This window comes from Mytilus californianus, unplaced genomic scaffold (genome assembly GCF_021869535.1).
Source record: "Mytilus californianus isolate M0D057914Y unplaced genomic scaffold, xbMytCali1.0.p SCAF_16, whole genome shotgun sequence".
Taxonomy (NCBI): domain Eukaryota; kingdom Metazoa; phylum Mollusca; class Bivalvia; order Mytilida; family Mytilidae; genus Mytilus; species Mytilus californianus.
Genome location: NW_026262648.1, coordinates 2,048,939 through 2,076,250, shown reverse-complemented (window position 1 = coordinate 2,076,250; position 27,312 = coordinate 2,048,939). Strand labels below are relative to the sequence as shown.

The window sequence follows — 27,312 nt, the reverse complement described above, 5'->3', positions numbered from 1 at the left end:
GGGTTTAGTATCATACCATCATAACATATATGAGAAGAACATAACCCGTGTCATGCCAACAACTGGTTTTTAAATAAATGTGTTTAGTGCCGATGCAAAGACCCTATAAGTGAATCAATATTAACGCCAAAATATGCAATCTTTAATGACCTGACAACAGTATCGTAACTATATCCCTTCTTAATAAGTCTATTTAAAGGTTTTGTTAGTTTCAGAGGTGAATACTGACATTTTTGTGCTTTATAAAGAATATTTCCATAAAAAATTGGATGTGAAATACCTGAACGTATAAGAAGTCTGCATGTTGAGCTATATTTACGAATGATGTCCTTATACCGATGATAAAATTTAGTAAATGTTTTGACTAGTTTGTGATATCGAAAACCCTGGTGTAATAATTTTTCAGTAATACATAAATTTCTCTCGTTAAAATCTAAAATATTGTTACATACACGAGCGAATCGTACAAGTTGAGATATATAAACACCGTAAGATGGTGACAAGGGAACGTCACCATCTAAAAATGGATAATTAACGATAGGAAATGAAAAAGTTGGTTTAGTCAAGCTCCGTTCTGATATACTGTTGTTATATGGTCGGCCAAATGATTGTTTTCAGAAGAATATTTTGCAAATGTCGAATTTTTAATTTAATAACGTCTTTCGGGAGTCTGACAGACAGATTTTCGTCAATCTGCAATCATCCATTTATAAATATCATACCTACAAAAATAACTATACTATATTTTATCTCGGTATTTGCAACTTCTGTGATTACAGCACGCAGTTCACTTTGGTGTTCTCTTTGGTGTGTGCTCTCAAGCAATGTTGTCCTCTTTTGGTTAAAACATTAGTTCAGAATGTTAAAACCAAATTGATTTTAGCGTCTATAAATAGCAAGAAAAAGGTTCACTGTCGAAAAATATCATTTATTTGTAGCCACTACGAAACAGAAGAAAATTAGACGAGACTCGCTTTTCAGGATAGTACAAATACGGTATCCTTGATTATTGAATAAAAGCAATATATACCTGTATCAACTACAATAGTTTCGCCTCGTATGAGCCAGGACACACTATAATGAGACTTTGTAAGGGAATCGCTAGCGCTGTCACATAACCTTCTGGGTGAGGATTATAATAGTATTTAGCCAAGTGCTCATACCATTCCGGAAACACCTTGATTTATTTTCGAATTTTCTAAATGACAATTTTTGCGAGATTTATATTTTTATACATTTTTCGATCTGTCACTTTTCTACCTCCTGTTTGACAGTGGTGTGTACTATTATGTTCGGCTTTACGTTCATGCATATATATGTTGCATGTATTTCAGCAACTAAAATTCGTAGCTTCTTTTAATTAATATTTTGGTACCACAATATTGGCAAGTTTAACCGTGTTCTTATCTATGTTATGCTATTTCGTCCACATTGTCATGATTGTGTATTGTACAATTTTATGTATTTTTTTTCACTCAAAAGTAAGAACGGGGACATAAACTAATGAGCACTAACTCAAACTACATCTTTTTAATATTTTGTAAAATTGAGAATGGAAATGGGGAATGTGTCAAAGAGACAACAACCCGACCAAAGAGCAGAAAACAGCCGAAGGCCACCAATGGGTCTTCAACACAGCAAGAAAATCCCGCACCCGGAGGCGGGCTTCAGCTGGCCCCTAAACAAAAATGTGTACTAGTTCAGTGAAAATGGACGTCACACTAAACTCCAAAACATATAAATGAACTAAAATTAAAACACATACAAGACTAACAAAGGCCAGAGGCTCCTGACTTGCGACAGGCGCAAAACTGCGGCGGGTTTAAACATGTTTTGTGAGATCTCAACCCTCCCCCTATACCTCTAGCCAATGTAGAATAAACAAACACACAGCAATACGCACAGTAAAACTCAGTTTAAAAGAAGTCCGAGTCCGATGTCAGAATAGGTAACAAAAGAAACTAAGCAAAATGACAATGATACATACATTAACAAAGGACTACTAGCAGTTACTGACATGCCAGCTCCAGACCTCAATTAAACTGATTGAAAGATTATGTCTTCATCATATGAAAATCAAGCACAATCCCTCCCGTTAGGGGTTTAGTGTCATACCATCATAAAATATATGAGAAGAACATAACCAGTATCATGCCAACAACTGGTTTTAGAATAAATGTGTTTATTTCCGATGCAAAGATCCTATGAGTGAATCAATATTAATACCAAAATATGCCATTTTTAATGACCTGACAACAGTATCGTAACTATATCCCTTATGAATAAGTCTGTTTAAATGTTTGGTTAGCTTTTGAGGTGAATGCCGACATTTTTGTGCTTTATATAGAATATTACCACAAAAGATTGGATGTTAAATACCTGAACATATAAGATGTCTGCATGTTGATTTATATTTACGAATGATGTCCGTGTACCGATGATAAAATTTAGTAAATGTTTTGACAAGTTTGTGATATCGAAAACCCTGGTGTAATAATTTAACACAGAGATTTCTTTCGTTAAAATCATATACGTTGTTACATACACGAGCGAATCGAACAAGTTGAGATATATAAACACCGTAAGATGGTGACAATGGAACGTCGCCATCTAAAAATGGATAATTAACATTAGGAAATGAAAAATCATCTCTTTTATCCTAAATTTTGGTATAAAGCTTTCCATTAAAGATATAGATATCAATATCCAGGAAAGGGCAGTGTTCATTGTTAGTATAAGCTTTATTTAAAGTCAGTTCTGCAGGATAAATCTCTTTAGTGTACATACTGAAGTCGTCATTATTGAGAGCCAATATATCATCTAAATATCTAAAAGTGTTATTAAATTTTTGTTTCAGATGTTGTTTCGATGGGTCTTTCTGATTTTAATCATAAATTGTAACTCATAAGAATACAGAAACAGGTCCGCAATAAGTGGTGCACAGTTAGTCCCAATTGGAATTCCAACGAATTTTTGACACTCCAAAAGTAATTAATTCCACTATTTTCAAAGGCCTTATTTGAACAATTTATTACCAGGTTTTTGATTGTACCAAGTGTACTAGTAAGTAGAATACACAGTTTAGTAGTGGAACAATGGCTTGAAGACGAAATAAATCTATATTTGTAAGGTGTTTTGTGTAGCTTCGGAAGCCAGTACATAGTTGGAACTTTCATTGTATTTGGTTCTGCTTGTAAAGAGGTAGCTAAAAGTTTAAGTTTGTTACAAATGTCATTTTCCGAAAATGGAGTCAGTTGGAATGTTGGTGAATTCTTGATTTCCTTTTGGAGAACCTCAATGTAAAATTTACGTCAAACAATAATGATATTATTAGCAGCCTTATCAGCCGGGACAAAAACAAATTCATTGGCGAGTTCTTTTAGCTTATGTTTGATACGAGAAATATGACTATTATGGTTGTTGTTAGGAGTAAAATGTTCTTTACAATGTTTAATACGATAATATCAATTATGTTCATTACTGAATTAAAAAAAACAATCTAAGGATTTTTTGTCAGCTTTTTCCCGTTTTATCCATTTCGAGCAGTAAGTACGGAGTGATTCGTGGATGGTGTTACGACACTTATTCCAATTAATAATTGACGGGGGACGATATTTAGGTCATTTACTAAGGAATGATTTCAACTCTCGGTCGTGAACGATGTTAAGGTCTCCTGTTATACCATGGAAACAGGGGCCATTTCATGACGTAGGTGTATTGTAAGTGATATTAACATCTTTACACACTTCGCTATAATTAAACACATATTTCCGGGTAGATTTTTTGTAAACATAACAAATAAGAGGGAGTTCAGTATTATCAAAATAGCCAGGAATTTGTTCTTTAACAGAATGATCATTAAAAATACCTGCAATATTTACAAAATCAAATCCTTTATTGACATATTTGATTTTAATAAAATGTTTTTATGAATTCAGGGCGATCAATTTTGGGAAACAGTTTAGAATAACAATATGCAATTATAATTTGGACGATTTCATACTTAGGACTGCAATATGAAATTGTGTTGCAATCCTCTAAAATTTGATGTAATTTATTAACAGGTAAAGAACAGAGCTTGGTTAACAGATAATGTGTTTGTATACGCCTGTTGTTTTTAGTAAGTCCTGATATCTTTCTTGTCTGTTCTGATCTATTGCCTTCTGCACCGGTTTTTTTTTTTATTCCCCTTTTCACATAGTTGATTCGGTTTCTCCTTTCTACAACTGTCTTTGCTATTGTTCGTTAAAAATAAACGCATGGTCATTTTAACATGTTTAACTGGTTGATCAATAATAATTTATTTAATCAGAATAAAGATCAAAATGAGACATAAATAACTTTTAAACAACAATATTAACTTTATCCTAAAATATCTTTTTGAAACCCCTATTTAAATATATACAGTACTCCAGTCTCCATACCAATTTTTGTCTCGCCTCCAAGAAGTCGGGTAGGCGAGAATAAGGCTAGGTGTTTTCGGCGGCGGCGTCAGCATCAAACTTGTATTGGTATGCGATTACATCAGTTACAGGGGGAACACTAGTGGTAGGTCAATGATATATAGTATGCAGTTGTAATAGCAATTTGCTTATCTCATATCCATAGATATTATGTGGCTCCGCCCCTTTCTCTCACTAAATAATTTAAAATTTGGTGACTATGTTGGACGCATCGATCCCATCGAACTTGAGATAAAAGATACAACAGATAGTTATGTCTGTCTCATATCTTAACTTATATCTAGAAATTGACAATGAGGGTCTATTGAAAACAAAACTTTACGACAAAAGAGATGATTTCAGCTTCCCAATTGTGAACTTAACATTAAATATTTCTATGCAGCAACATTCCAGCAGCGCATGCATACGAAGTATATATCTCCAAGTTGATACGATATACCAGGGGGCTTGTATTTCCTATCATGATTTCCTTGATAGATGGTTGCTGCTCACAAGGAAGCTATTATACCAAGAGTTCCAAGTATTGAAGTTGAAATCACCCCATTCGTAAATTTTACGGACGCCATCACGAGTTGGTAGATCGTTATGGAATATATGTTTCACAGATGACAACGGATATGTGCCAATTGTTGTAACTACAATCCCGTCCCCTTTTCCCCGAATATAACCTACCGAATTAGACTTATCACCGGTTTGTACTAACATGAGCAACACGACGGGTGCCACATGTCACGGGAGCGTCTGCTTACCCTTCCGGAGCACCTGAGATCACCCCAAGTTATTTGTGGGGTTCGTGTTGCTCGGTCTTTAGTTTTCTATGCTGTGTTTTGTATACTGTTATTTGTTGATTTTTCTCTTTTTTAACCATGGCGTTGTCAGTTTATTTTCGACTTATGAGTTTGAGTGTATTTTTCTTCGCCTCTCTTCAGTCATGGTATATTGACTTTGAAAATTTTGCATAGTTTACATATTAAGTTTTGTGATTAAGTCAGTTTAAGAAGAACCACAAATGGTAGGTCATAAAATTTGGTATGCATTTGTACTGGGACAGAATATATAGAATACTATTCCCAGAGCTGTAATGGCATTTGTACATCTCATATCCATAAAGATTATTTTACCCCGCCCCCTCATGTATGGTCTGTTGACCTTGAAACTTGCAGACTATACGGTATATGTTTTTCTATTTCTTGAAGGCCGTACGGTGGCCTATGATTGCTTACATCCATGCACTTCTTTTGAACTCTGGTGGATAGTTGTCTCATTGGCAATCACATATACCACATCTCCTTATTTTTAGCTCACCTGGCCCGAAGGGCCAAGTGAGCTTTTCTCACCACTTGGCGTCCGTCGTCCGTCGTCCGTCGTCGTCCGGCGTCGTCCGTCGTCGGCGTTAACTTTTTACATTTTGAACTTCTTCTAGAGAACCACTGAATGGAATGAAACCAAACATGGCATGAATGTTCCTTATGAGGTGCTGACCAAGTGTTGTTACTTTGTAGCCGATCCATCATCCAAGATGGCCGCCAGCGGGGGACTTAGTTTAACATAGGACCCTATGGGAAATGCATACAAATGACTTCTTTTAGAGAACCACTGAATGGAATGTAACAAAACATAGCATGAATGTTCCTTACAAGGTGCTGACCAAGTGTTGTTACTTTGTAGCCGTTCCATCATCCAAAATGGCCGCCAGCGAGGGACTTAGTTTAACATAGGACCCTATGGGAAATGCATACAAATGACTTCTTTTAGAGAACCACCGAATGGAATGAAACAAAACATAGCATGAATGTTCATTAGGAGGTGCTGACCAAGTGTTGTTACTTTGTAGCCGATCCATCATCCAAGATGGCCGCCAGCGGGGGACTTAGTTTAACATAGGACCCTATGGGAAATGCATACAAATGACTTCTTTTAGAGAACCACTGAATGGAATGAAACAAAACATAGCATGAATGTTCCTTACAAAGTGCTGACCAAGTGTTGTTACTTTGTAGTTGTTCCATCATCCAAAATGGCCGCCAGTGAGGGACTTAGTTTAACATAGGACCCTATGGGAAATGCATACAAATGACTTCTTTTAGAAAACCACTGAATGGAATGAAACAAAACATAGCATGAATGTTCATTAGGAGGTGCTGACCAAGTGTTGTTACTTTGTAGCCGATCCATCATCCAAGATGGCCGCCAGCGGGGGACTTAGTTTAACATAGGACCCTATGGGAAATGCATACAAATGACTTCTTTTAGAGAACCACTGAATGGAATGAAACAAAACATAGCATGAATGTTCATTAGGAGGTGCTGACCAAGTGTTGTTACTTTGTAGTCGATCCATCATCCAAGATGGCCGCCAGCTGGGGACTTAGTTTAACATAGGACCCTATGGGAAATACATACAAATGTCTTCTTTTAGAGAACCACTGAATGGAATGAAACCAAACATGGCATGAATGTTTCTTATGAGGTGCTGACTGAGTGTTGTTACTTTGAAGGAGATCCATAATCCAAGATGGCCCCAAGCGGGGGACTTAGTTTAACATAGGACCCTATGGGAAATACATACAAATGTCTTCTTTTAGAGAACCACTGAATGGAATGAAACCAAACATGGCATGAATGTTCCTTATGAGGTGCTGACCAAGTGTTGTTACTTTGTAGTTGTTCCATCATCCAAAATGGCCTCCAGTGAGGGACTTAGTTTAACATAGGACCCTATGGGAAATGCATACAAATGACTTCTTTTAGAGAACCACTGAATGGAATGAAACAAAACATAGCATGAATGTTCATTAGGAGGTGCTGACCAAGTGTTGTTACTTTGTAGTCGATCCATCATCCAAGATGGCCGCCAGCTGGGGACTTAGTTTAACATAGGACCCTATGGGAAATACATACAAATGTCTTCTTTTAGAGAACCACTGAATGGAATGAAACCAAACATGGCATGAATGTTTCTTAGGAGGTGCTGACTGAGTGTTGTTACTTTGAAGGAGATCCATAATCCAAGATGGCCCCAAGCGGGGGACTTAGTTTAACATAGGACCCTATGGGAAATACATACAAATGTCTTCTTTTAGAGAACCACTGAATGGAATGAAACCAAACATGGCATGAATGTTCCTTATGAGGTGCTGACCGAGTGTTGTTACTTTGAAGCCGATCCATAATCCAAGATGGCCGCCAGCGGGGGACTTAGTTTAACATGGGACCCTATGGGAAATACATACAAACGTCTTCTTTTAGAGAACCACTGAATGGAATGAAACCAAACATGGCAAGAATGTTCCTTATGAGGTGCTGACCAAGTGTTGTTACTTTGAAGCTGATCCATCATCCAAGATGGCAGCCAGCCGGGGACTTAGTTTAACATAGGACCCTATGGGAAATACATACAAATGTCTTCTTTTAGAGAACCACTAAATGCAATGAAACCAAACATGGCATGAATGTTCCTTATGAGGTGCTGACCAAGTGTTGTTACTATGAAGCCGATCCATAATCTAAGATGGCCTCCAGCGGAGGACTTAGTTTAACATAGGACCCTACGAGAAATACGTACAAAGGTTTTCTTTTAGAGAACCATTGAATGGAATGAAACCAAACATGGCATGCATGTTCCTTTTGAGGTGCTGACCAAGTGTTGTTACTTTGAAGCTGATCCTTCATCCATGATGGCTGCCAAATGGGGACAATGTTTAACAAAGGACCCTATGGACAATACATACAAATGTCTTCTTTTAGAGAACCACATACGGAATGGATTGAAACCAAACATGGCATGAATGTTCCTTATGAGGTGCTGACTAAGTTTTGTTACTTTGAAGCTGATCCTTCATCCATGATGGCCGCCAATGGGGGGACTTCCTTTAACATAAGACCCTATGGGAAATACATACAAATGCTTCTTCTAGAGGTGCACTGAATGGAATGAAACCAAAACATGGCATAAATGTTTCTTATGAGGTGCTGATTAAGTGTTGCTACTTTGTTGCCGATTTACTGTTCAAGATGGCCACCAGGATTTTATTTATTAAACCAAATTTGGCCTCACTCATTATTAGGGTATCTGTTATGACTTTAATCTATTTTTACATGATTTCAAAAACCAAAGTAGAATCAGGTGAGCGACACAGGCTCTTGAGAGCCTCTAGTTATATAGTAGACCTGTTAGAGTTTGTTTAAGTTTGTTTTAGGAGACTCAGTTATGATGTCAATGGGATTTGGTATGCTGTTTTATTCGAATTGGTATTTCTCATTTTCATGGTGAATATTTGGCATTGTACGTTCAGTCATGGGTCGTTGACTTTGGATTGTTTGCGCAGATTACATAGTTTAGCATTGTCATTTTACTTTTCAACATTCTCATCATACCATCAAAACTACACACAGGCGAGACATATCTTTCTGATAGAAAATTTGTAACTTTTAAGTGCCTCGAGGTTACATTTTATGTCCTCTTATATTTTAAATGTGTGTTGTTACAATAACAGTATGAACATTAATGAATAGAAAACAAAGTGTAGTAAACTAAGACAGTTTGAAACAAACACATCCACAAGTTATCAGAATTACATATATGTAGTTATTATTCTAAACGCATCCTGTATTGAGAATGTTCATTTTTTTAAATTACCGTTTCATGTCGAAAAATCCTACAAGGATTTATAAGCTGATGTATTAACTTTCCTTTTTACTAGTGATAAGAACCTTGAAAATGTGAAAAACAACTTTTAATGTTGAGAGTGTTCAATCTTTTAAATTTCTAAGAATTGACATCGATGAAATTTTCGATAGAACATGTTGATTGTATATGTAAAATTACCTAAAAAAAAATATCATCTATGTATAACCTATAGAATGTTTGCCTTCTTAAGCGTGATAACTCTTTTATAATGCACTTTTTTATCTTACATTCACCGTTGATCACCGTTGTAGTTCAATTTGGGGGATAGTATTACACAACGATTCTGGTAGAATAATAAAAATCCAGAAAAGAACAGCAAAAATTAATTTCAATGTGACATTTCAGTTCTATTAAAGTATATAAATATATATATTTTTTAAATGAAACTTTTAAATGGTTATAAATCATTTCTACAGAGAGTAAAATAGCAAAATTTTTACTTAGATAAGGGTAGCTAAATATTTCACAGGTCCTTAAGGGTGTACAGAACATCAGTTAAATAATGAAATAATGAGACTGTTCATGAAAGACAACAACTCCTAATTGACGGTTACCATCTTTATTTAATTTATTCTTATCATCATTACTTATAGAATAGAATAGATTAGAATAGAATAGAATATTTTTATTTCCCAAATTACAGGGCCCATAGAGGGCATAAAATCAGATGCAATTGATTTACATAATTGGTAACAACAACAATAATAGTCACTTGTAAATATATATTTAGTATATTAGCATTGGTCAGAATCAGTGCAAAAAACCACATATATATTGTCATTAAAAAATAAAATTACACTATATGCATTCCGGCATTTTTCTAATCATTTACTTGACTTAGTGTCAATATTCATACCTGATCTCCTTAATTCAAAACAGTCACAAATATAACAGCACAGTTTTTCCATAAGAGTTACATTTTCTTGGGTCAAGAGCTATAAAAATTTAGAAGATTTATTTGAATTTTTAAAATTATAACAATTGTTAGAAATGTATTGAAAAAAATCTTCCCTTATATCATATTGGTCTATATGAATTCCTCCGCCAGTCTGGTTCAAATACATATATATAGCATAGGTCAACGTAAACTGGAATCCGTTTGTATTTAACTCTGAACAAAGTGTAGTAGTTTCACTTACCCTTCTGATGCCTCGAAATTCCACATATGAATTTAATTTCCGGAAAGTACTTACCGAAACTGTTTTCTTTTTCATCCGGAGCTGCTTAATATTGTACTCGTGAATAATAGATAACTTCCTGTTTTGAAAGGTAAAATTATAAGTTTGTTTATTTGCAATTTTATTTAAATACCTTACCACTAAATACACAGGTACTGAGAGATTTTACTGAACACACCAATAGAACATATTTTTTTTTAATCTCCGTTCATAATTTTAAATGAAAATGAATATATAAATATTAAATCTAATAAATGTCAGACTCCCTACCACTGGTGCTTTCGCCGCGCCCCAGTTTTTTGCTACCTTTTTGACCTGGTTGGGGAGGATCCTCATCAATGAATATTATCCCTAAATCAATCATCAGTGTTTACACTGATTAATTTTAAATCAAGATTTTATGTGAGTAAAGAATAAGGAGATGTGGTATGACTGCATTGAGACAATTATTCACCAAAGTAAATCTGAATGGCAAATAAACATATAAAATTTAATCCTGAAAAATGCTATGTCGTGAATATTTCTAAAAAGTCAAATACTAACTTATTTCAATATAAATTACATAATCATGTACTTGAATCTGTCAAAGACAGCAATTATCTAGGAGTTACAATAAGCAATGATCTTGATTGGGCCCCATATTAATAATATAACTTCTAAGGCAAATAAAACACTAGGCTTTTTAGTAGAAACATGAAAAACTGTACACGTAAGGTTAAAAACCTTATGTACACATCACTTGTGCGTCCAACCGTCGAGTACTCCTCACCAGTTTGGGATCTGTACTAACAAAGCCAAATAAACCAAATTGAGCAGATACAGTGTAAGGCTGATTCCATATAAGAAAGTGAAACAACTCCCATAAGCACGTTAGGCAAAAATCATAAGCAATGAACTTCTGTTTTTGAATACATGCTTTACTAATAAAGATAAAGACAATTTGACCAAAAAAAAAATTATGAGCATCATCCTTTTTAAATAAACGAAGCCTTAAATATCATGTTTCTGACATAAGATTTGACAGACTTTATTGTTTCTGACATAAGATTTGACAGACTTTATTGTTTCTGACATAAGATTTGACAGACTTTATTTTTTCTGACATAAGATTTGACAGACTTTATTATTTCTGACATAAGATTTGACAGACTTTATTTTTTCTGACATAAGATTTGACAGACTTTATTATTTCTGACATAAGATTTGACAGACAAATTGAGTTTCTGACATAAGATTTTGACAGACTTGATTCAGACATAAGATTTTTCATACATAAGATATTTTGACAGACAATATATATTTGTTTTTTTTTACTGACATTGGAAATCAAATCCTAGTTGAAAGTCATTTTTAAAACTCCTGGAAAATACTGCAGCCTAACATCTAACAAGATTTCACTACAGGTCAAAGAACTTTAACTGTTAGCACATTCAAATGTTTCAGACATAAGAAAACAAGTTTGACAGATCTTATGTAGGAAACATATAAGTTAAAACTATTGCTTGAATAAAGTTAAATGAAAGAATCAACATGTGTTTTTTCTTATGCACAGCATGACTAACAGTTTTAACTGGCATATATTGGAACCTACAATGATTTTGAAAGTTTTTACAGCGATGTTCCTGACATAAGATTTATTGACAGACACTGAGCTATAAAGCAAGATATTTGAAAGTGAAAAAAATATATATCATAGATGTTTTTGACTAAAAAAAGTAACAAATTTGGGAACAGGGATGTTTGAATAACCAGACTACACTAGTAAATACCAGTATACAAGTGTTAACATAAAGCATGGCAACACATAAACATTGTGTAAAAAAATGGGAATTAATTCTGTCAAAATTTTTGCATTTTTTCAACTTGTTTTAATCATTTCTACTTTAAATGGAAACAATCATATCCAAAAATTATTTTTATAATTTCTTCTAACATCATTATTCCTCAAAACATTCACAGATTATCTTTAAAATAACAGTAATTATTATTTTTATTTATTTATTCATTTTGACAGACATTTCAATTTCTTATATGGAATCTGCCGTAAGGCAGCAAGATATGTTTTTAATGATTATAACGATAGATCACCAGGTGCTGTCACTGGTATGTTAAACAAACTAGAATGGGAAAACTTACAATCCCGTAAAACAAAAGCTAATTAAGCTTGTTTTGATTTATAAGATTAATGGGGGGTTGGTCGAAGTCACTAATGACGTCCTGACACAATCTGACAGGCGAACTAGAGGCCTATATAAATTTCGGCATATATATACAAATAAAGACTTTTTTAAATCATCTTTTTTCCCCAAGTACTATTGCTGTCTGGAACGATCTCCCAGAAACAATTTGCATGTCACCCTCCCTAGAATCCTTCAAAAGGTGGTATCTCCACCTTAACATTGTAAGGTGTCTTTAAAAAAGAGTTATCACGCTTAAGAAGGCAAACATTCTATAGGTTATACATAGATGATATTTTTTTTAGGTAATTTTACATATACAATCAACATGTTCTATCGAAAATTTCATCGATGTCAATTCTTAGAAATTTAAAAGATTGAACACTCTCAACATTAAAAGTTGTTTTTCACATTTTCAAGGTTCTTATCACTAGTAAAAAGGAAAGTTAATACATCAGCTTATAAATCCTTGTAGGATTTTTCGACATGAAACGGTAATTTAAAAAAATGAACATTCTCAATACACAATGTAACACAGTAACGCAAACGATAGCGAATAAAAGCGTTAAGAACTCATGGTTTTGGCATATAATTGGGTTTTCCTTTGAATGAATTGGGTTTTTGAACCCTGCAATGGGCAATTGCATTGGGTTTTTAATTATTTGTATTGCGTGATCACACAAATACGCAGCTTATCTGGAGCTCTGGCAAGGCAAGATCTACTGACGAGTCAAATTTTGCCGATATGGTTAGTAGACTGTCACTCTTTATAGGAGTGATTGCAATTGCCCTCAAATGAGGATTTTTTTTACCTCATGTGTTTTGAGCAAAAACTAAAGTTAGAGAGAAACTAAATAGACTAAATGATCAGCAATATAAGACCATCAAAACAGAGATTTTTGTCATGAATTCTATTCTCGTAGACCTACAATGAAGGACTCAGAAGGAGAGTGTCCTTTTGTTGAATATGCACATACAATGTGAAAGGAAATTTTGCTTTCAACTTTGAGACCCAATTTTGCCATGAAATCTTCACTAATGCCTAGAAATTTTTGCATATATAAAATTTCTTACCTTTTGTGTGCTTGCTGGTGCAAAATATACCTAGCAACAGTAATGATGAAATAAGTTACAATTCCTTCTGAGATGAAGAAAATGGAAGATGACCTATTTCTTTTTTCAAATAATTACTTAGATTTCCTAAGATCCTTCACCTTAGGAGAGTATAAAATAAATCTAAAAACTGAACTCTGTCAATTTGACATACCTGAATTTGCAGAACATGTGAATCACCATAATCAGGGTTCTCACTTTATGATTTTTTAAGTCCAGATGAGAACCCTGCCAGTGTCTGGGTCCTTCAAATTAGTCCCGACAGTGTCCAGATTCTCCCAAATGCAGTCTGACAGAGGTCAGACAGTGAACCAATGCAGGACATTGTTATGATTTTGATCCGATACAGCATAATATGTCACAACATAGTCCTGATTGCTATCTGACAAAATCGGCTGAGTTTCCCAAAAATATTACAGGGTGCTCTAAACTCATGAAACTGTTGGGAGTGCTTGGCTGATCTCTTCAGACTATTCCCCTATCTAGCATGTCTAGCGGACTCTGTAAAACACATGCAGTATGCGACTGCATTCAAATAGGAGCCATAATCGGCTATGTGTGACCACCACATTAGGGCTATTTAGAGCTTGACATATTGTGTCTATCATGTTTACATAGAACATAGCAGCATGCCCATTGCTGAAGACTGTAAATTGACCTCTTGATGTCTTCATAAGGTTTTTAGTGTCACTGACTCAATGGCTTACAAGTTATTGCTTTAGTATCTCTTTTCTTTATGCCATCAAAGGTTATATTTTGATACTAGTTGTGATACACCCAAATAGTTTGCATACATGTACATGCCTTGTACATTCAGGTGACAGATTTGTTTTCACTTCATATTTGATCCTCTAGAACTGTTGACAGTTATTTTTTACTTTTTGAACATGTTGAAACAAAATTTGATCAGACAATCAATAATTATGTATGATTATGTTACTAAAAATTCTTAATTATTTCATTGCACGTTTAGTCCAGTAAAAATATCAGTTCAAGCATTTCACACTTTGTCCTTTTACCAGAACTGATCTAGGATCCCATACTTGTATCAAGTCTGAGCCCTGATTTATCTGACATTTATTATGCTACTTTATTTTCTGAATATCTACTATTATTTTTTCTAATTATATATACATCTTTTGTTCATGTACACTAAATTTATATATTTTTAGTAATTTACAGTCAGAGCTCTGACATAAACAAGTCAGAATAAAATGACTTCCATAGGTCAGATATAATTTGATGTAAGTGTTGTCTCCCTTCTTGCACTCAACAGAATATGACTTGTACTGGTCAGTTTATGTCAGACTTTAATTTATCATAAAATGACTTCCACAGGTCAGATTTTGCACAAAATATTGTGACTTAATATCTTCATATTCTAATAAGATTTATGCCCCTTTTTAATGCATTTTGACTTCGAGAGGTCATTTTTGTTCTGATTTGAAGCAGTCATTACTACCACTTTGTTATCAATCTCCATAAAAATATGGTGATTACTAGTTTCGAATTAAAGAGTTTTAAAAAGTGGGGCTCATCTGACATCGTACCTTCTCCTTTCCAGAATCTAAACATAATATATTTATCTCATCACTTTCAATTATTTCAAAATACAAAGAAAAACCAGGTGAGAAAAAATGGATCATACAATTTTCTGAATATCAAAAGATTTACAAAATACAATATTGGATACATTACATGACAATACTTCAAATCTTCCAAGGAAAAACAAGACACTTATTCATGATAAGACTATGTTAATAAAAGATATATTCTCATCCACTTTAAGCTAAATGTATTAAGAGCAAAACATTTATTATTTTAATATTTCATTGAGGTAAATACTGTTGTGCAAACTGACTCAAACAAGTCACATTATGTTCTGACTTACTAAACGTATTACAACTTTTAAGTCTAGTATTGTCATATTGATTTAAAAATGTATAGGTAAGCCAGATAAAAGACTGAGGAAATTAGGTCCCCATAAGTCACAATAATGAGGACTATAAAAAAGTTTATTTGGTATATTCAATATTAAATGTATTTTGTTTTAAACAGGTCAAATCATGTTCTGACTTAAAAGAGTCAGTCCAAAACTAAAATAAATTTATTGAAATATTTAAGCCGGGCATTGCCATATGATATTAAATGAATGTATGGGAACATCAGATAAAAGACACAGGAAATATATGTTAAGATCCCCTAAAATAAATAACCATTTGACTTAATTGTTTCTAAAAATTTATCAAATAATAAACTCGAAAATGGCAGATTCAGAAGCAGTCTGAAAGCAAGGACTTTCTTGGATTAAAGGAAGTACACCTAGCTTTGATTGGAAATTTTGTTCTGTAAACTGACTTTAACAGGTCAAATCATGTTCTGACCTCAAAGAGTCAGTCAAAACTAAACTTATTACAACTTTTAAGTCTAGTATTGTCATATTGATTTAAAAATGTATGGGAGAGCCAGATAAAAAACAGAGGAAATAAGGTCCCCTAAAGTCACAATAATGAGGATTATATAAAAAAGTTTATTTGGTATATTCAATATTTAAATGTATTTTGTTTTAAACAGGTCAAATTATGTTCTGACTTCAAAGAGTCAGTCAAAAACTATACTTTAACTAATTATTGCAACTTCTAAGTCTGGCATTGTCATATGCATTTAAGAATGTATGGGAAAAACAGATAAAAAGACACCCAATAATAAAGTCACAATAATGAGGACTTTAAAAAAGTTTTTTGGTATATGTAATATTCAAATGTATTTTGTTTACAAGTTTCATCAAATTATCTTAAAATTTTATTCTATTTCTGTATTTTCATGACTTTTTCTTTTCTGTTAAGTTAACACATGGAACTTTTGGTTGTAAAAAATATTATTTCAAAAGACCATTTGACTGAATTGTTTCTAAAAAAACTTATCAATTAACATGATTAATTAACTAAACAGTAGCAGATTCAGATAAAGGGAAAAAGGGGGGGGGGGGGGGCTTAGAGGAAGAAGACCTAGTTTTGATTGGAAATTTTGTTCTGTAAACTGACTTTAACAGGTCAAATCATGTTCTGACTTCAAAGAGTCAAACAAAACTAAACTTATTTCAACTTTTAAGTCTAGGATTTTCATATTGATTTTAAAATGTATGGGAAAGCCAGATAAAAGCCAGATGAAATACGGTCCCCTTACATCACAATAATGAGGACTATAAAAAAGTTTATTTGGTATATTCAATATCAAATGCATTTTGTTTTTAAAGATTTTCATCAAATTATCTTAAAATTTTATTTTATTTCTGTATTTTCATGATTTTTCTATTCTGTTAAGTTTACACATAGAACTTGTGGTTGCCAAAAAAAATAAAATTTTAATAACCATTTGGCTGAATTGTTTCTAAAAAAACTTATCAATTAATTAACTCAACAGTAGCAGATTCATATTTAGGGGGGGGGGGGGGGGGGCTTAGAGGAAGAACACCTAGCTTTGATTGGAAATTTTGTTCTGTAAACTGACTTTAACAGGTCAAATCATGTTCTGACCTCAAAGAGTCAGTCAAAACTAAACTTATTAATACAACTTTTAAGTCTAGTATTGTCGTATTGATTTAAAAATGTATGGGAAAGCCAGATAAAAGACAGAGGAAATAAGGTCCCCTAAAGTCACAATAATGAGGACTATAAAAAAGATTATTTGGTATATTCAATATTAAATGTATTTTGTTTTAAACAGGTCAAATCATGTTCTGACTTAAAACAGTCAGTCCAAAACTAAGTTTATTGAAATTTTAAAGTTGGACACTTCCATATGATATTAATGAATGTATGAGAACGTCAGATAAAAGACATAGGAAATATATGTAAGATCCCCTAAAATAAATAACTATTTGACTTAATTGTTTCTAAAAATTTATCAAATAATAAACTCAACAAGAGTGCACACGCTGAAATGTCTCGCCTTCTTTACTAATCATTGATATTATGTTGATAGTCCTAAATATAAAGCTTTATTACAACTGTCACATAAACTTAACATTAACCAAGTAAACTAAACATTGACCAATGAACCATGAAAATGAGGTCAAGGTCAGATGAACCATGCTAGGCAGGCATGTACAGCTAACAATTCTTCCATACAACAAATAGAGTTGACCTATTGCTTATAGTTTAAGAAAAACAGACCAAAACACAAAAACTTAACACTGAGCAATGAACCTTGAAAATGAGGTCAAGGTCAAATAAAACCTGCGTGACTGCCAAATAGATCATAAAATATTTCCATACACCAAATATAGTTGAACTATTGCATATAGTATAAGAAAAACAGACCAAAACACAAAAACTTAACTATAACCACTGAACCATGAAAATGAGGTCAAGGTCAGATGACACCTGCCAGTTGGACATGCACACCTTACAGTCCTTCCATACACCAAATATACTAGACCTATTGCTTATAGTATCTGAGATATGGACTTGACCACCAAAACTTAACCTTGTTCATTGATCCATGAAATGAGGTCGAGGTCAAGTGAAAACTGTCTGACGGGCATGAGGACCTTGCAAGGTACGCACATACCAAATATAGTTGAACTATTGCACATAGTATTAGAAAAAAAGACCAAAACTCAAAAACTTGACTTTGACCACTGAACCATGAAAATAAGGTCAAGGTCAGATGACACCTGCCCGCTAGACATGTACACCTTACAATCATTCCATACACCAAATATAGTAGACCTATGGCATACAGTATAAGAAAAACAGACCAAAACACAAAAACTTAACTATAACCACTGAACCATGAAAATGAGGTCAAGGTCAGATGACACCTGCCAGTTGGACATGTACACCTTACAGTCCTTCCATACACCGAATATACTAGACCTATTGCTTATAGTATCTGAGATATGGACTTGACCACCAAAACTTAACCTTGTTCACTGATCCATGAAATGAGGTCGAGGTCAAGTGAAAACTGTCTGACGGGCATGAGGACCTTGCAAGGTACGCACATACCAAATATAGTTATCTTATTACTTATAATAAGAGAGAATCTAACATTACAAAAAATCTGAACTTTTTTTTCAAGTAGTCACTGAACCATGAAAATGAGGTCAAGGACATTGGACATGTGACTGACGGAAACTTCGTAACATGAGGCACCCATATACAAAGTATGAAGCATCCAGACCTTCCACCTTCTAAAATATAAAGCTTTTAAGAAGTTAGCTAACGCCGCCGCCGCCGCCGCCGGATCGCTATCCCTATGTCGAGCTTTCTGCGACAAAAGTCGCAGGCTCGACAAAAATGGCAGATTCAGAAGCAGGGCTTAAAGGAAGTACACCTAGCTTTAATTGGAAATTTTGTTCTGAAAACTGACTTGAACAGGTCAAATTATGTTCTGACAAATTGACTTAAACAGGTCAAATCATGTTCTGACTTAAAAATATCAGTCAAAAACTAAATTTAGTGAAATTTTTAAGTCAGGCATTGCCATATGATATTAATGATATGTATGGAAAAGTCAGATAAAATACACACGAAATACATGCAAGATCCTCAAAGATAAATAACCATTTGACTTAATTGTTTCTTAAAACTTATCAATTAATAAACTCAACAGTGGCAGATTCAGAAGGGGACTAAGAGGAAGAACACATAGCTTTGATTGGAAATTGTGATCTGTAAACTGACTCAAGCAGGTCAAATCATGTTCTGACTTATAAGAGTCTGTCAAACACTAAATGGATTGCAACTGTAACAGTCGGGCATTGTCATGATTGTGATGTGATTGTTAGAATGTATGGATACAAGTAGGAAAAAAGATCACAAATATTAAGTCACAATTTTTAGAACTATATAAAAGTTAATTTGGTATATATTTGATATCTTAATATTTCATTGAGGTAAATCCTGTTGTGCAAACTGACTTGAACAAGTCACATTATGTTCTGACTTCAAAGAGTCAGTCAAAAACTATACTTTTACTAATTATTGCAACTTTTAAGTCTGGAATTGTCATATGCATTTAAGAATGTATGGGAAAATCAGATAAAAGACACCCAATAATAAAGTCACAATAATGAGGACTATAAAAAAGTTTATTTGGTATATTTAATATTCAAATGTATTTTGTTTACAAATTTCATCAAATTATCTTAAAATTTTATTCTATTTCTGCATTTTTATGACTTTTTTTTCTGTTAAGTTAACATATGGAACTTTTGGTTATAGAAAATATTATTTTAAAACCATTTGACTGAATTGTTTCTACACAAACTTATCAATTAATTAACTCAACAGTAGCAGATTCAGATTAGGGGGGGGCTTAGAGGAAAAGACCAGTTTTGATTGGAAATTTTGTTCTGTAAACTGACTTTAACAGGTCAAATCATGTTCTGACTTCAAAGAGTCAAACAAAACTTAACTTATTACAACTTTTAAGTCTAGTATTGTCATATTGATTTAAAAATATATAGGTGAGCCAGATAAAAGACAGAGGAAATAAGGTAGCCATAAGTCACAATAATGAGGACTATAAAAAAGTTTACTTGGTATATTCAATATTAAATGTATTTTGTTTTAAACAGGTCAAATCATGTTCTGACTTAAAAGAGTCAGTCCAAAACTAAAATAAATTTATTGAAATATATAAGCTGGGCATTGCCATATGTTATTTAATGAATGTATGGGAACGTCAGATAAAAGACACAGGAAATATATGTAAGATCCCCTAAAATAAATAACCATTTGACTTAATTGTTTCTAAAAACTTATCAAATAATAAACTCGAAAATGGCAGATTCAGAAGCAGGGCTTAAAGGAAGTACACCTAGCTTTGATTGGAAATTTTGTTCTGTAAACTGACTTTAACAGGTCAAATCATGTTCTGACTTCAGAGTCAAACAAAACTAAACTTATTACAACTTTTAAGTATAGTATTGTCATATTGATTTAAAAATGTATGGGTGAGTCAGATAAAAGACAGAGAGAATAAAGTCCCCATAAGTCACAATAATGAGGACAATAAAAAAGTTTATTTGGTATATTCAATATTAAATGTATTTTGTTTTAAACAGGTCAAATCATGTTCTGACTTAAAAGAGTCAGTCCAAAACTTAAATAAATTTATTGAAATATTTAAGCCGGGCATTGCAGGGCTTAAAGGAAGTACACCTAGCTTTGATTGGAAATTTTGTTCTGCAAATTGACTTAAACAGGTCAAGTCATGTTCTGACTTTAAAAAATCAGTCAAAAACTAAATTTATTGAAATTATTAAGTCAGGCATTGCCATTTGATATTAATGATAATGTATGGAAAAATCAATTAATAAACTCAACAGTGGCAGATTCAGAAGGGGGCTAAGAGGAAGAACACATAGCTTTGATTGGAAATTTTGTTCTGCAAATTGACTCAGACAGGTCAAATCATGTTCTGTCTTAAAAGAGTCCGTCAAAAACTAAATGGATATGCATAAAATCTGGTTCATAATTTTTTAAAAGATGGAGAGATTAATGAGTCTATATTTTGTTTTTTCCGACTCACAAATGTCACTATGTGACAAATTTCGGGAATTTTTCTCTCCTTTTGACTGATTCCTATATGTTGTATGGGTGCCATAACTATCACTACAACATGTACAAAGTCAGCACATTCTAAGGGACGCCATCAAGAGACCAATGTAGGATAAAAAAACTTAAAATCAAATAGTTTGGGGGTGGGGGTGGGGTTAAAGTTGCTGCAAGTTTTGTTTATCCAAAATCGATTTTACATAAATCCATATTGGTCAATCAATCTTTCCCAAATTAAGTTAAGAGGGGGGGTGGGTGGGTCAGTGAAAAAACTATGTGATGTGAATTAAGTTTTTTATCCTATATTGAACTTTTGATGTGGTCCCTAATGACTTGACCTATTATAGTATTTCTGTCTGAATTTTTTATGAATATTCTGTATTTACTAATTTAACTACATGTATGTTATTGCAAGTGTATTAATTAGCTTTGTTTATTACTTATATTAAACTAAACCTCTATTAATCAATTATCTTTACTCTGGTTATTGATTATATAAGAAAAACTCTGCCTATTACTATATGACTGTAATCTAAACTCTGATTGTTAACATCCTGGATTGCATATCTGCATGACCATTAAACTCATGGTATACCCATATGCATTTTATTTGAGGATATAAAAGTATTGTTTTTTCAATATAACATTTTCAGACACATTGAATCTGTGCAGACAACTTTCAATTTGACTTTAGAAATTAAAGAGTTTGTAAGCAAAATGTTGGGGAAATTTAATTATAATTAAGAATGTTTAAAATTAGATAAGAAAAAAGCCGACATTAATAATGTTAAAAAAAATTTGAGGAGAAAAAACATACAAATTCAGACCAAATATGGTGACTTTGTTGTCCTTCAAGAAGCCGTACATATAATCCATAATATTTTCACTGTTTTTTAAATACATGTAAAAGCTGAAAGATAACTATCTATTGATTTTTTTTAAATAGCTTTTTTTACAACAATTATAACTTTGTAATTTATGTTCCATTGTACACTTGTTATTCTTAATATCTTTAAAAATTGTTGTTTGGGAACAAAATCTTGTCAGGGTTTCTTATGGTACTAGCATGACAAGTGCATTCATATTCTAAAATACTCTAAACATTAAAAAAAGTCAGTATTTTCAGATCATTCTGAGTCTTTCTGACCTTATTAAGTCAGAACATTCAGACTTTTATAAGTCAGAACATTCAGACTTTTATAAGTCAGAACATTCTGACTTCCAATGTTCTTCTCACTTCTGTAGAAACAAAGACTATCTATGTCTCAAATAAGAGGTAAATGCTTCATGTGGCTAAGCATCTGGGGTAAGAATTATAGATGTGTAATTTCAGAGGAAAACAAATATGCCAAAAATTTTTTTTTTTTTCATATAGATTAGACCGTTGGTTTTTCCGTTTGAATGGTTTTACACTAGTAATTTTTTGAGGCCCTTTATACATTGCTGTTCGGTGTGAGCCAATGCTCCGTGTTGAAGGCCGTACCTTGACCTATAATGGTTTACTTTTATAAATTGTAACTTGGATGGAGAGTTGTCTCATTGGCACTCATACCACATCTTCCTATATCCATGTAATTAATAAGATGTGATGCATGGGAGAGGAAAATAATACTGAATAGACAATTCTGTTTGCACATACACTGATAAATATAATATGTAAAGGTGGTCTCTCAGTAGATTAAAATAAACAAGAAATAATTGTAACAGGATGCTGTTACGAAGTCTCCCAAACAAATTTAAGCTCCCATAATTCGTCATTCCCATGGTTGCCTGACATTGGGCAAGTTCCAGTACAAATTGGTTTTGTCTAGTAAAGTGATATGCATAAGTGACGCCTAGGGTTTGACCTTGCATGTCATTCAAATCTTCTTGAAATGACGAACAGGAATATCATATGGTTTACCTTTAGGGGTGGTGATCCAGAACATTTCAAAAAGGGGGATGGGGATGACCCCAATGGACTTCCCCTATATTTCATTTGATTTGTTTTATTGTCCTGTGCAAGAATGTATATGGTGTAGGGGTGGGGATCTCGACCGTTTACAAGTTTTCAAACATGAGGGGGTGGGGTGACCCTCAGGGACTCCACTTTTATTTCATTTGATTTGTCTTATTGACCCTTACAAGAATATATATGGTTATGGGGTGGAGATCCCGACCGTTTACAAGTTTTCACACAGGAGGGGGTGGGGGTGACCCCAAGGGACTTCCCCTATACTTCATTTGATTTGTTTCATTGTCCTATTCAAGAAAATATATGGTTTAGGGGTGGGGATCTCGACCGTTTACAAGTTTTCAAACAGGAGGGGTAGGGGTGACCCCCAGGGACCTCCCCAACATATCATTTGATTTGTTAAATTGTCCCATACAAGAATATATATGGTTTAGGGGTGGGGATCTCTACCTTTTACAAAATATAAGAACATTTGCAAATGGCAGGGGGTGGGGGTAAACCTGGAGACTAGCCCGGTATATTTCATTCAAATAAATTTGACATTATAAAGAGGAATAGAGAAATGACAGGGATAGGGGTGATCCCTGGAGACTTGCCCTACATTTCATTTGATTTGTTTTATCATGTCCCATGATCATAAATGAAGACCAGGTGTGTGCATCGCTTATTGTTCTCAAGTTATAACTTTGAAAAAAAAAAAAAAAAACCCTTGGGTTCTTTAGTTAAACCCCTCCCTTCCTTTTTCTTTTATTAAAATTTTTCCCATTTTCGTTTCATTATCATCATATCAATATTCGCAATGATCGTTTTTCTCATAGGGAGAAACGAATCAGAAAGGTTAAAAAATCAGTTCGTTATTGAGTTTAAAAATAGAAAAATCACGTGACGATGTTCAGCTCGAAGCAATAATTTTACTTTTTAAATTGCACTGACTGGTTAATAATGTTAATATTGTTTAAGACAACACGAGTTATCTCCCGAAAATAACAATTCATTATCATAACAACATTTTCTGACCTGAACAAGTCAGAATTGTCAAACACCAGGTCATCTAAAAGACCACGCGCCCGTATTTACAGGTCGCGCGCCTTCATGAAACAGCAAAAAAATCACTTGCAAGGAACTTCTTTATAGGCAAAAAATATAAAAATGCCCATGAAAATACGGAGGTAATATGAATTACCTTTCTAAAAATGCCCACAATGACCTAGATTTTCACTAAAAATCGTAAATAATCAATATAATATTCAATGACTTCTCGTTCGAGACACTTCCAAAACAACGACTCTCAAACACGTGATCTCTTGCAAAAAACCACGTGATCGTATGTGTCGTAGATCGGCGGCAAATTCAAAATAACTTCTGGTTTGATGGACTCGAGTGAAAACTGCGCAAAACAAAAATTGACGCATACAGGTCAGAATTTCAAAACACTTTCTGACTTGAAGAAGTCATTTTATTCTGACTTGTTTATGTCAGAGCTCTGACTGATTTACATTACCATAGTAAAAATAACAACACTTTCATTCAAAAACACTGTTTGAGTGGTTCAACTAAGATCTTTAATGAACATGTACAAAAAGTACATGCAGGTGTTAAATGATATACATTTGATAGTAAACATGGTAAAAGAGAATTTGATGGCTTTGAAGAATTTCAGCGGTTTAAGAAAACAATCTTTGTAGAAAGAAACTGCATGTGCCTTATTTTATTTTTATCCCCCAAAAAAACAAATAAAATACTGTAAATTCAGAAATTATTGCCAGGTTTTATTAATGCATACATGCATATTTGCAAATGAGTAAGTATTGCAATAATAAGATTAAGAACTCACATTCTGATATCTGATACATACATATATATATATATACAAAAAATATCTGTATGCAGCTTTTCCTAAAATCGATATAATTAATCTCACATTTTTGTCCGTTCTTCAAAAATCGCAATAATAAATGCAAGCAATTAATAATTTCTGAATTTACAGTATAAAAATTTTCCAGCCTGCTAACCATTTAAAATTTTCTTGTGTAACTGTTAGGGGAAACCAACTTTCCATTTTCAAAGGCCTCTTGAGAGTGACAGGTGACCCTGGACTTATATAATTATGGATAATGGGACTTAGGGATAACGTAAACATTCTATAGTGATCTGTAGTTGTAAACTTCTATGTCATTTGATCTCTGGTGGAGAGTTGTCTCTGACATTGGCAATCATACCTCATCTTATTTTTTAAACAATCCAATCTGGCGATTATTTTCATTTTTTGTCCCTTTGGAAGCCTTTGAAACAATGGCAGCTGTAACAAACTGTTATTCCAGCAGGATATTTACAGCTTTTCTATAAAAGCATGCAGAGCAAACCTTTGATCGACTTGCTTGCTATGTTTGCTTGTATGTTTGTAAACAAAAGAGTAGGCGGAGTTTCAGTCTGTTTAATATATACTGGTATTTGATTGGACAATAAAAACTGACATACAATGTAAAACTTAACATTTAAATAAAGTTAATGTTTATTGTCCAATCAAATTCCAGTATATAGTAAACAGACTGAAATAGACTACCTACCTGTTGTTTACAAACATCCAAACAAACATAAAAAGCAAGTTGAACAAAGGTTTGCTTTGCATGCTTTTATAGAAAAGCTGTAAATAAGAAAATAAAATAGATATATGTTTATTTATTACTCCTGTCATATACCTGGTTTATATACATGTACCTGTACATTACTTGTAGTTATACAACATGTAAAAGTTCAAGTTCAATGTTCATATTTGATCGTAATTTTACCATACATGTCAATGAGCATGTTCAGCAATACATTAACAGGGTTCTCAGTAGGAATTTATTTTGGTAAGTCCAAAGTCCATATTTCAAAATTTTGGTTAATCCCACCATTGAATTAAGCATGTTTTCAAACATTTTTGGTGAGTCCCAGCCGCAAATGGTGAGTCCAGAATTAATGAAAGTGCAGTTCTGAGAACCCTGCAATAGTGGATAATGAACATGATAAAAAAAACACAGAACAACTTTTAAAACTCTTTTTATTTTTCACTTTCAGTATAACATGTATAGCCAACCAGTAAAAGTAACTTAATCACTGTTAATAGTTATAATATGTAACAATGTATAACAAAGACATTCATGACCATATTGAAAAAAGAACATGTTAGGGTGATTAACACACTCAGTGTTCATTTTACCATGGATTTATTGAAAGAAAAAATATTGAATTTAAAATTTTAAATAATTTTTCTAGTATATGTAAACATGGGTTATTTATCATTATCATATCATGTATAGTAAAAGAAAATAATTCAAATGATATGTCCAATCTAAAGGATAGACACACTGGACTTTCTATAAGTTTGCCCATCGATTACCATACATTTACATAATAACCATGGACAGTAGGAAATGATCAAATTCACATGAGCTTTAATGTAATTGCTACCAGACTCAGCAACATTTCAGATGCCATGTAACCATTCAAGTGTACATTCAAGTCCAATGATTACTACAAGCTTGTGTGACTGTGTATTTTGAAACATACATTTGTACATGATCATCCACCAAAGACAAACAGATGCCCTCTCAACACAGATATTAGTTCTCAGCTAGCAATGTCAATGAATTCAGATTAGACCCCTTAGAGTAAAATGACTGTAATGTTAAATTTATTATGTCAGTTATTGCATTACAGAAGGGTATTCTTATCAAAATAAACTATTTGAGAAATATGAGAGATAATTTTCACACATAGTACAAAATGTATGTTTATCTTTATTTAAGACCTTGCCCTTTTGTACATGTATTTCAATAATGTAAACATGAAATTTAACATTTTTTTCCAAACAAGATAGATTATCAGTTGTGATAGTAAGATGTAACTGAAGGCCATAATTTGATCATTTAACATTATTTGTTACAGGTGAAATTCTTGTATACTGATGAATGTTTGGACATTTGTGAATGAACATGAACGGAATACCTGGGGGTATGATGACTAATTAAGTCAAACTGGTGTTTAAACATATTGATTATAAAGTATTGATGTTTTGAAAAGGATATGTATAAATAAGGTAAGAATGCATAAAAATGTCTTTGTTTCTGATACTTAACTAAAGGAGTGATTAACTTTTATATCACCCCCCCATTCAAACCATACAT

General features: G+C 33.2%; 1 protein-coding gene across 2 annotated transcripts in view; it reads left to right on the top strand.

The window, feature by feature from the left end:
- The first annotated feature begins 10,385 nt into the window (after positions 1-10,385).
- The window catches only part of LOC127726054 (uncharacterized), a 40,034-nt gene continuing 23,107 nt past the window's right edge, over positions 10,386-27,312 (top strand). For both annotated transcript variants that reach the window (XM_052233387.1, XM_052233390.1), the window contains exons 1-2: positions 10,386-10,422; positions 27,074-27,224. The gene's annotated coding sequence lies outside the window, so the exon portion shown is untranslated. The remainder of the gene's footprint in view (positions 10,423-27,073; positions 27,225-27,312) is intronic.